Here is a 7,752-nt window from a genome sequence, read left to right as displayed (position 1 = left end):
CCCCCCCCCCCCCCCCCCCCAGGAGCTCCTCTTTGCACTCAGTCTGGGTTATGTCAATGTAAGAGACATTCAAACCTACAGAGATTTTTTGTGAGTTTGAGCCCAACTGACAATTGCTGGGAGGCAAAAATCTCAATGTATTGAGAAAATTATCCAGAGCAGTGGTTCTCAACCTGTGGGTCGCGACCCCTTTTGGGGGTCAAACGACCCTTTCACAGGGGTTGCCTAAGACCATCGGAAAACACATATATAATTACATATTGTTTTTGTGATTAATCACTATGCTTTAAGTATGTTCAATTTGTAACAATGAAATTGGGGTCACCCCAACATGAGGAACTGTAGTAAAGGGCCGCGGCATTAGGAAGGTTGAGAACCACTGATCCAGAGAATGGCAGTTTTGCACCTTAATTTATATATTACAATCAAAAGAGAAGACTCAAGTGGGTTACTGGAAATCCATTGGTGGCAGGTTAGGGAGGTGGGAGAAGGCAAAGCAAGGAAAGACCTCTGGGATTGGATAGAAAGTAAAATGATAGCCCTGACTGTTGTTGCTGAGTTGGTTGGAGTTTCATCCCGTGCACCAGAAGGGTGGTGAGTTTGATTCTGGTCAGGGCACACACCTAGGCTGCGGGTTTGATCCCCAGTCAGGGTGCATGCGGAGGCAACCCATCCATCTCATATTGATGTTTCTCTCTCTCTCTCTCCCCCCACCCCTTCTTCTTAAAAAAACAACAACAGTAAAATGATAGACACATTTCTTTTACATAGGTCTGTACAGGACAGTTAATAGTCAATAATTAGTAACAACGGGGGATTTGTGGTCTCCACTCTGGTGCAGTATCTATGCTTTTGTTGCCTCACATGAGGCCAGCATTTGTACAGCACTCTGGTTTACAAAATGCTTACAGATGCATCACTACACCGACCCTCTGGTTCTCCATTATTTCAAAATGGAGAGACTTGAACTCAGGATGATTAAGGGATTTACTTAAGGTTCATGACAATAACTGGAAGCTAGAGGTCAAACCCAAACGTAATAATGTTAAACCCCATGTCATTTTATGCTGCCCCTTTGTTTAAAAGTTGTCACAAGAAGAATCATGTTTATATTTGCTATTATGTGGCTTTAACATATGTGAGTTTGATAAAATCTTTCATCAGTTGAAACAAAGGATGATTTATCATCATCATCACTCTCAAACTGCCAAAAAACAAAACAGAAAAAACCCCCAAAACAAAACAAAAACCTGCCTACTCAGAACTCCCTTCAGTTCCCAGAAAACAGTTAAAACATTCTTTAGTGTATTGTAGAAACTTTATTCCATATTAACATGCTGTCCAATTTTACTTTCCCCAGACCCCAGAATTATGGTTCATTATGTGCTCAATTCAACCACCATTCCTTTTTCACGGACCATTTTAATTCCTCTGAATAAGTGAGTGAGGCGTAGAATTCCCGTGCTTTTCATTTTATTATTGTATGTCTTCATAAGCCTCTCTGATTGACTCCTTGATCTGGCTACTTAAAAAGATTTTTATTTATTTATTTCCGAGAGAGGAAAGGAGAGGGAGAGAGGGATAGGAACATCAATGATGAGAGAGAATCACTGATTGGCTGCCTCTTGTATGCCCCCTACTGAGGATGAAACCCATAACCCAGCATGTGTCCTGATCTCCTGGCTCATGGGTCAGTGTGCAACCACTGAGCCACACTCGCTAGGTGATCTGGTTACTTTTTTACTACTTTGCTGCCTATTCTCACCCATATTCCTTTCCTCATTGACTTAACCTTGACTGAATCTGAGAACTCTCCTCAGATGTGACTCAGTTGTACTACCTTTACTTCTGTACCCTGTTCAACACTTTCTTCAATCCTGGCTCCACTCTCTGCCATTGAAAAGATTACCTCGCAGACATTAATTTGCAGACTGTGATCTACCTGGTTCTAACCTGCAACCATTTCACACAGCCACTCACGTACCGGAGAGATTAGAAACAATTACTTGTTATCAGTTGTGAATGATGAGTTTTTCCCCCTCTCAATTGGACATTAAAACCATTTCATAAGCTTTAGGTTCTGAGGTTTTCAGAGCCTACAGCCCATCACTGATAGAGGAATAAAGGAAATGTTTCACAAGTTAATATATAGTTGAGAGGGCATTCGTGTTAGAGTTCTTTATTTAATGCAGAAATTGTTAGTGATTATGTATTCTTTTATATTTTGGCAAGTACACATGATTACTGTCTCTTTTGCCTTTTATAAATACAGAAAAAGAATAATGTCTTAAAATCAAGGAGAAGCCTAAGGCATCAAAGAGGTTTTCTTATTCAGTAGCATGAAGGAAATGATTGTCAGCAAGAGTGGCAAGATTATCCAAGGTGACAACTATCTCTACTACCCAGGGCTCACAGAGCTCCTGCAGCTTCCTTGTCCAGAACTGCTTCACTGTGATTCACTGTACAGGCTAGCCTCCCCTGCTCAAGCTCAGCAGCCAACCTTGTCTGAAGTCACATTTCAGCCTTTGGACCTGGTGCTAACACTCACTCCTGAACCTACTTGGAGGCTGACATAGAGCCCTGCAGCAGATGACAGCTCCTCCCAAACCCCCTGGGGTGACAGTTCATGTCCAGAGTCTGTTCAGGCTCTGCAGCCAACCTTGACTGAAGTTACATGTCAAACTTTGGACCTAAAGCTAACCCTTCCTCTTGAACCTACTTTGGAGGTTGATGCCATAGGCCTGGAGCAGACGACAGCTCCTCCAAAGCTCCTCAGGGTGACATTTGCGCTTCCAGAGCCTGTGTAGGCTCAGCAGCCAAACTCTCTGAAATCTGCAGTTCTAGGCACCTCAGCCTCTGGAGTTGGCCCTGGACTCTGTCCTGCTGACCTCAGCCCACGTCATTTATCTCGGAAGAGGTTGAATTCCGGCATTCCAACCTTCAGTACAACCTACTCTAAATGGCACTCACATCTTTGCTGATTCACAATTTGACTGGGATGGATGGCTGTGGACTGAAAAAACCTGTCCCATGAGTATCAAAAGTGGTCTCTTCTTTTTTGACAGATGAAGAGCTACTTATAGAAGGACCGTTCATGAAAGTACTGCAAGGCCTGAGGAACACCAGCACTGAGCTGACTATTGAGCCAGAGAGGGCATCCTCACACAGAAATGGAGACAGTTTGTCATCCCTAACGAGTGCGCAGCTAGACTGTAATGATAAAAGTGATGTTAGGCGTGCACCAATTTACATACTGCCTTATTTCTTGGAGGGGAATCTATAAGATATAGAATCAGTGTTATTACCATTCATTAAACTCCTTTTTCAAATGTACAAGATGCAGACATGCCCCTGAGTCATTTGAAAAACAACAGAGGGAACTCTTCTCTTAAACCTGAGTTTTACCATTCAAGTTACAAAAATAAATTGAGGAAACTATTTTCCGGAACAAGCCTCCTGATAAAGCTTCTGAGTGAGTGGCAAGAAGTAAAGTTTCCAAGGCAGAGCGGGATGCGGATCAGTGGAAAAAGCAGAGGCTGGAAGCCCAGGGTGAACAGGAAGAGGAGGAGCCCGATGAGGTGAGGACAGCTCCCCAAACATAAGGCCTGAACTCTAGTCAATTTAGGATGGGCCATGAAAGCACCCAGGCAGGAAAGCCAGGTGCCTGGTCTTGGCTACGTGACTTCCCATTTCCCAGGTGCGCCCCTTGTCCAAGGCACCTGGTCAGTGCAGCTCAGATGGCAGTGCTCGGGTCTGCAGGCAGCCGTTGCTTAGCAGTTGTTGGTTGGCAGTTGAGAGTCCCATGTGTGGTAAATGTTTCCCTCCACGTCCCGCGTGGTTCAGGGTTCAGGATCTGGAAGAGGAGCCGCACACAAATGAAAGAGAAGAGACGAGATAATTTGGGAATATTGGGGGACCAGGCGAGCAAGTCCAACTCAAGGAGAAGGACTTCCACTGGTGCTCAGGCCTTGCCAACCTTTTACTGGTTTGGGATCCACATAGCCCTTAGGCAGGTGACTTCCAGTTAACAGGCAGACTAGCCCATCAGCAAGGATTTACATAATAATAAATGGGGAAGTTGCTTCAGCTTCCATTGTCTGGACTAACAGTGGGTGCACAGCCCTGATCTTTGCAGGGGCCTCAAGGATCACCAGCCTTCCGGGTTCCTTGTCCACACCTCTCTGCTAGTGAAGACAATAGGCGGTCTCCCACAGACATGCTAGTTTGATTTCCATTCAGGACACATGCCTGGTTTGCAGACTCTATCCCTAGTAGGAAGCGTGCAGGAGACAGTCGATGTTTCTAGCATTGTTCTCTTTCTCCCCCCTCTCCCTTCCTCTCTGAAATCAATAAAAAATATATTAAAAAAAAAAAGACTAGAAAGACAATGAAATGGTAAAAGAATCCAGAAATAATAGGGACTGAAGATTAGTAGAAAATAACTTAAAGATCAATAGACAAAGTGTCCATATTGAGCATCAATGGATTTGATTTGACAGTAAATTCTACCGCTATAACTCCTTGAGCAAAAGTTTATGTCACCCAAAGTGAAGTGAGGCCATTTACTGTCTTTATCCCATTAGTATAAATATTTGTGTTTGCTGCAGAAATATTACTGTTCTCTTGTAGTATGTTTCCCGGACTCTGCCAGGAATAGTATATTCAGTTATTTACAGATATGTGTTACCTTTTAAAAAATACTATTTTTTTGAACATGTGGTAAAGTAGCTACACTAATAAAAGAGAAACATGCAAATTGGTGTCACTCTGCTACACCCACCAGCCAATCAGGATGAGTATGCAAATCAACCCAACAAAGATGGCAGTTAATTTGCATATGCAGGCCCGGAGCGAAGACTGAATACAGCGTAGAAGGAAGCCAAGAGCTGCAGAAGGGAGCAAAGCGGTGGAGAAGGGAGGGAGCCGAGGCAGCAGAGAAGGGAGAGAAGCCCGCCTCTGCAGGCTTTGCTCCCTTCTCTGCTTCCCTCCGGCCATAGGAAGCCGTATTCTTGCAGGGATAGGCCCGAGGGAGCCCTATTCTTGCAGGAATCTTCCTGCAAGGGGCCTCTAGTATATAATATAAAGATGTACAATTTTAACCTTTTTTTTTTCCCTTGGATCTCTGACCTTGCACCCTATGCACACAGTGACCTAGAACTGCTAAATATATAAAGGGTGGGGCAAAAGTAGGTTTACAGTTGCTTGTACAGAAAATAATTCACTAAAAATAATAATACAGGAATAAAATCTGTGTTTTGAGTACTCACAACTGTAAACCTACTTTTGCCATACGCTGTGTTCATTTGTTATGTGAGTGAAGGGAAAGTAGACCTGGTAGGGACTATCAAGGAGCTGAGACCAGAGTCATCAGGTAAAGGGGAGTGTGATCAAAGCTATAAGAACAGTCACAATGCTATTAAGTTCAAAGGAAGAACAGAAGGTGTGTACTTTAGACAAAACTGGTCAAATTTTAACCGTTTTCAACTGAACAGTTAGGTCATTCATATATTGCACAACCATAACCACAGCCTATCCATGGAACTCTTCATCTTGCAAAACTGAAACTCTGTACTCATTCAACAATAACCCTCCATTTCTCTCTCCCCCAACCCCTGGCCACCAATATTCTACTTTGGGCTCTGAATTTGCCTACTTTAAGTACCTAATATGAATGGGATCATACAGTGCTTATCCTTTTGTTACTGGCCTGTTTCATTTATCATAATGTAGGGTATAGATCTCTCTTCATTGTTCATCCATCTTGTAGCATTCTGACCTTTTAAAGGTCAGAATGATGAATAATATTTCATTGTATGTGTATACCCCATTTTTAAAAATCCATTTGTTGATGGAAACTTGGGTTGCTTTCACCTATATAATAAAACCCTATTATGCAAATCGACCAAATGGCAGAATGACAGGTCGCTATGATGCGCACTGACCACCAGGGGGCAGACGCTCAATGCAGGAGCTGCCCCCTGGTGGTCAGTACGCTCCCAGAGAGGGAGTGCCACTCAGCCAGAAGCTGGCTCACGACTGGTGAGCACAGTGGCGGGAACCTCTCCTGCCTCTGCTGTAGGCAGGTGGTAAGGAGTGAGGGGTTCCTGGACTGTGAGAGCACAGGACTGTAATAGGGATGTCTAACTGCTGGCTTACATTTTTGTTTGATCCCCAGGGGGGATCAGGTCTAAGCCGGCAGGCGGACATCCCCCAATGGATCCTGGACTGCGAGAGGGCGCAGGCCAGGCTGAGGGAACCCTCCCCTCCACCCTCCCTGCATGAATTTCGTGCATCGGGCTTCTAGTTATGAATAATGCTGCTACTAGCATGGTCGTACATATGTCTCTTCATGTACCTGTTTTCAGTTCTTTTGGGTGTATATCCAGAAGTAAAATTGCTAGATCATATTGTATTACTTTTTTAAAAACTGAAAGATTGTGCATTCCAGAACACATCTAGCCCCAATGTTTTGGTTAAGCGATTGTAGATTTGCATTTTGTTAATTAGGCAAACACAGCTAAACTTTTAGCTCATTTCTTATATAGTTACTTGTGGATTATATTTAATGAGGCATGTGCATACACTTCAATATGCTTGATATGGTATGTATGGGGCTTGCAAAATCAAATCTTAAAGGGACTTGTTTTTCTATAAGTTTCCTAACTAGCTTATACCCTAACTCCACCTCTTTTTAAAAAAATTTATACATATTTTTATTGATTTCAGAGAGTAAGGGAGAGGAAGAGAGAGATTGAAACATCAATGGTGAGAAAGAACCATTGCTCAGCTGCCCCCTGCACTACCCCTCCCCCTACAGGGGGGTGATGTTTCTATCTCTCCCTTTTCCTTCCTCTCTGAAATCTATAAAAGAAAAAGAAATCCTAGGAGAGGGAAGAGCATGTGTAAAGGCCCTGAGGCAAAAATGAGGATAGTGTATTTGAAGTAACAACATAAGATCAGTGTGGCTGGAACACCAAGGCAAGAGAGAGGGTGGGGCAGAATAAACCTCAGGAAACAGGAAGGGCCCCAGTTATGGGGCATCTGGCAGGACATGTTATAAGGATTTTGGGATTTATTCTAGGTATAATGGGAAGCTCTTGGAAGATTTTCAAGTGGAGAATGGAGGGGATGGGGAAGAATGGAAGAGAAAAGACCAAGGGGAGCATATTGTCATCAAGGTGAGAGATGAGGACGACTTCTACCCATGTATTTTTCCATGTCTGCAGGTAAAGTTTGTGTGTAGGAAGCTATTTGCAGTTACTTTGATTCTTAAATGAATATTAGTAGAAAAATACATTTAAAAATTAATTTCCTATAAGCCTTTTGCTTTACCCATATTGTCCTGTTTATAAGGCTAACAAATTTATTCCTAATTTTTGCATGAGTATTAATAGTCTGTGCTGACTTATATGTTCATATCTATGTTTAGTTGTTTAATTGTGACCTTTCTGAGTCTTGCCCACTAGGGTGCAGTGTTACTATCTTAAACAAATTGAGATTGCTGGGGCAGTTATTTATGGCCCCTACCAGATCACCATCCCAGCAGCAGGGGTTGCTTATTGGTCAAAGGGGACTTGAGGTGTGGGCCTGTGCACTTCAAGGGTGACTCCTCTCCACTGTGACTGGGTACTTGGAGCTCTAACTTGAGAGTCGCAATGACAACAGGAGGCCTGAAGTTCACTTCTTTTAAAAAGGGTTGGTGTCTTCTAATGTTCAAAGTAGACCCTCAAATGATTCTTTAAAAAAAAATAT

Source organism: Myotis davidii, unplaced genomic scaffold (genome assembly GCF_000327345.1).
Source record: "Myotis davidii unplaced genomic scaffold, ASM32734v1 scaffold574, whole genome shotgun sequence".
Classification (NCBI taxonomy): Eukaryota; Metazoa; Chordata; class Mammalia; order Chiroptera; family Vespertilionidae; genus Myotis; species Myotis davidii.
The sequence above is the reverse complement of the archived record's forward strand: the minus strand, read 5'-3'. Positions refer to the sequence as shown.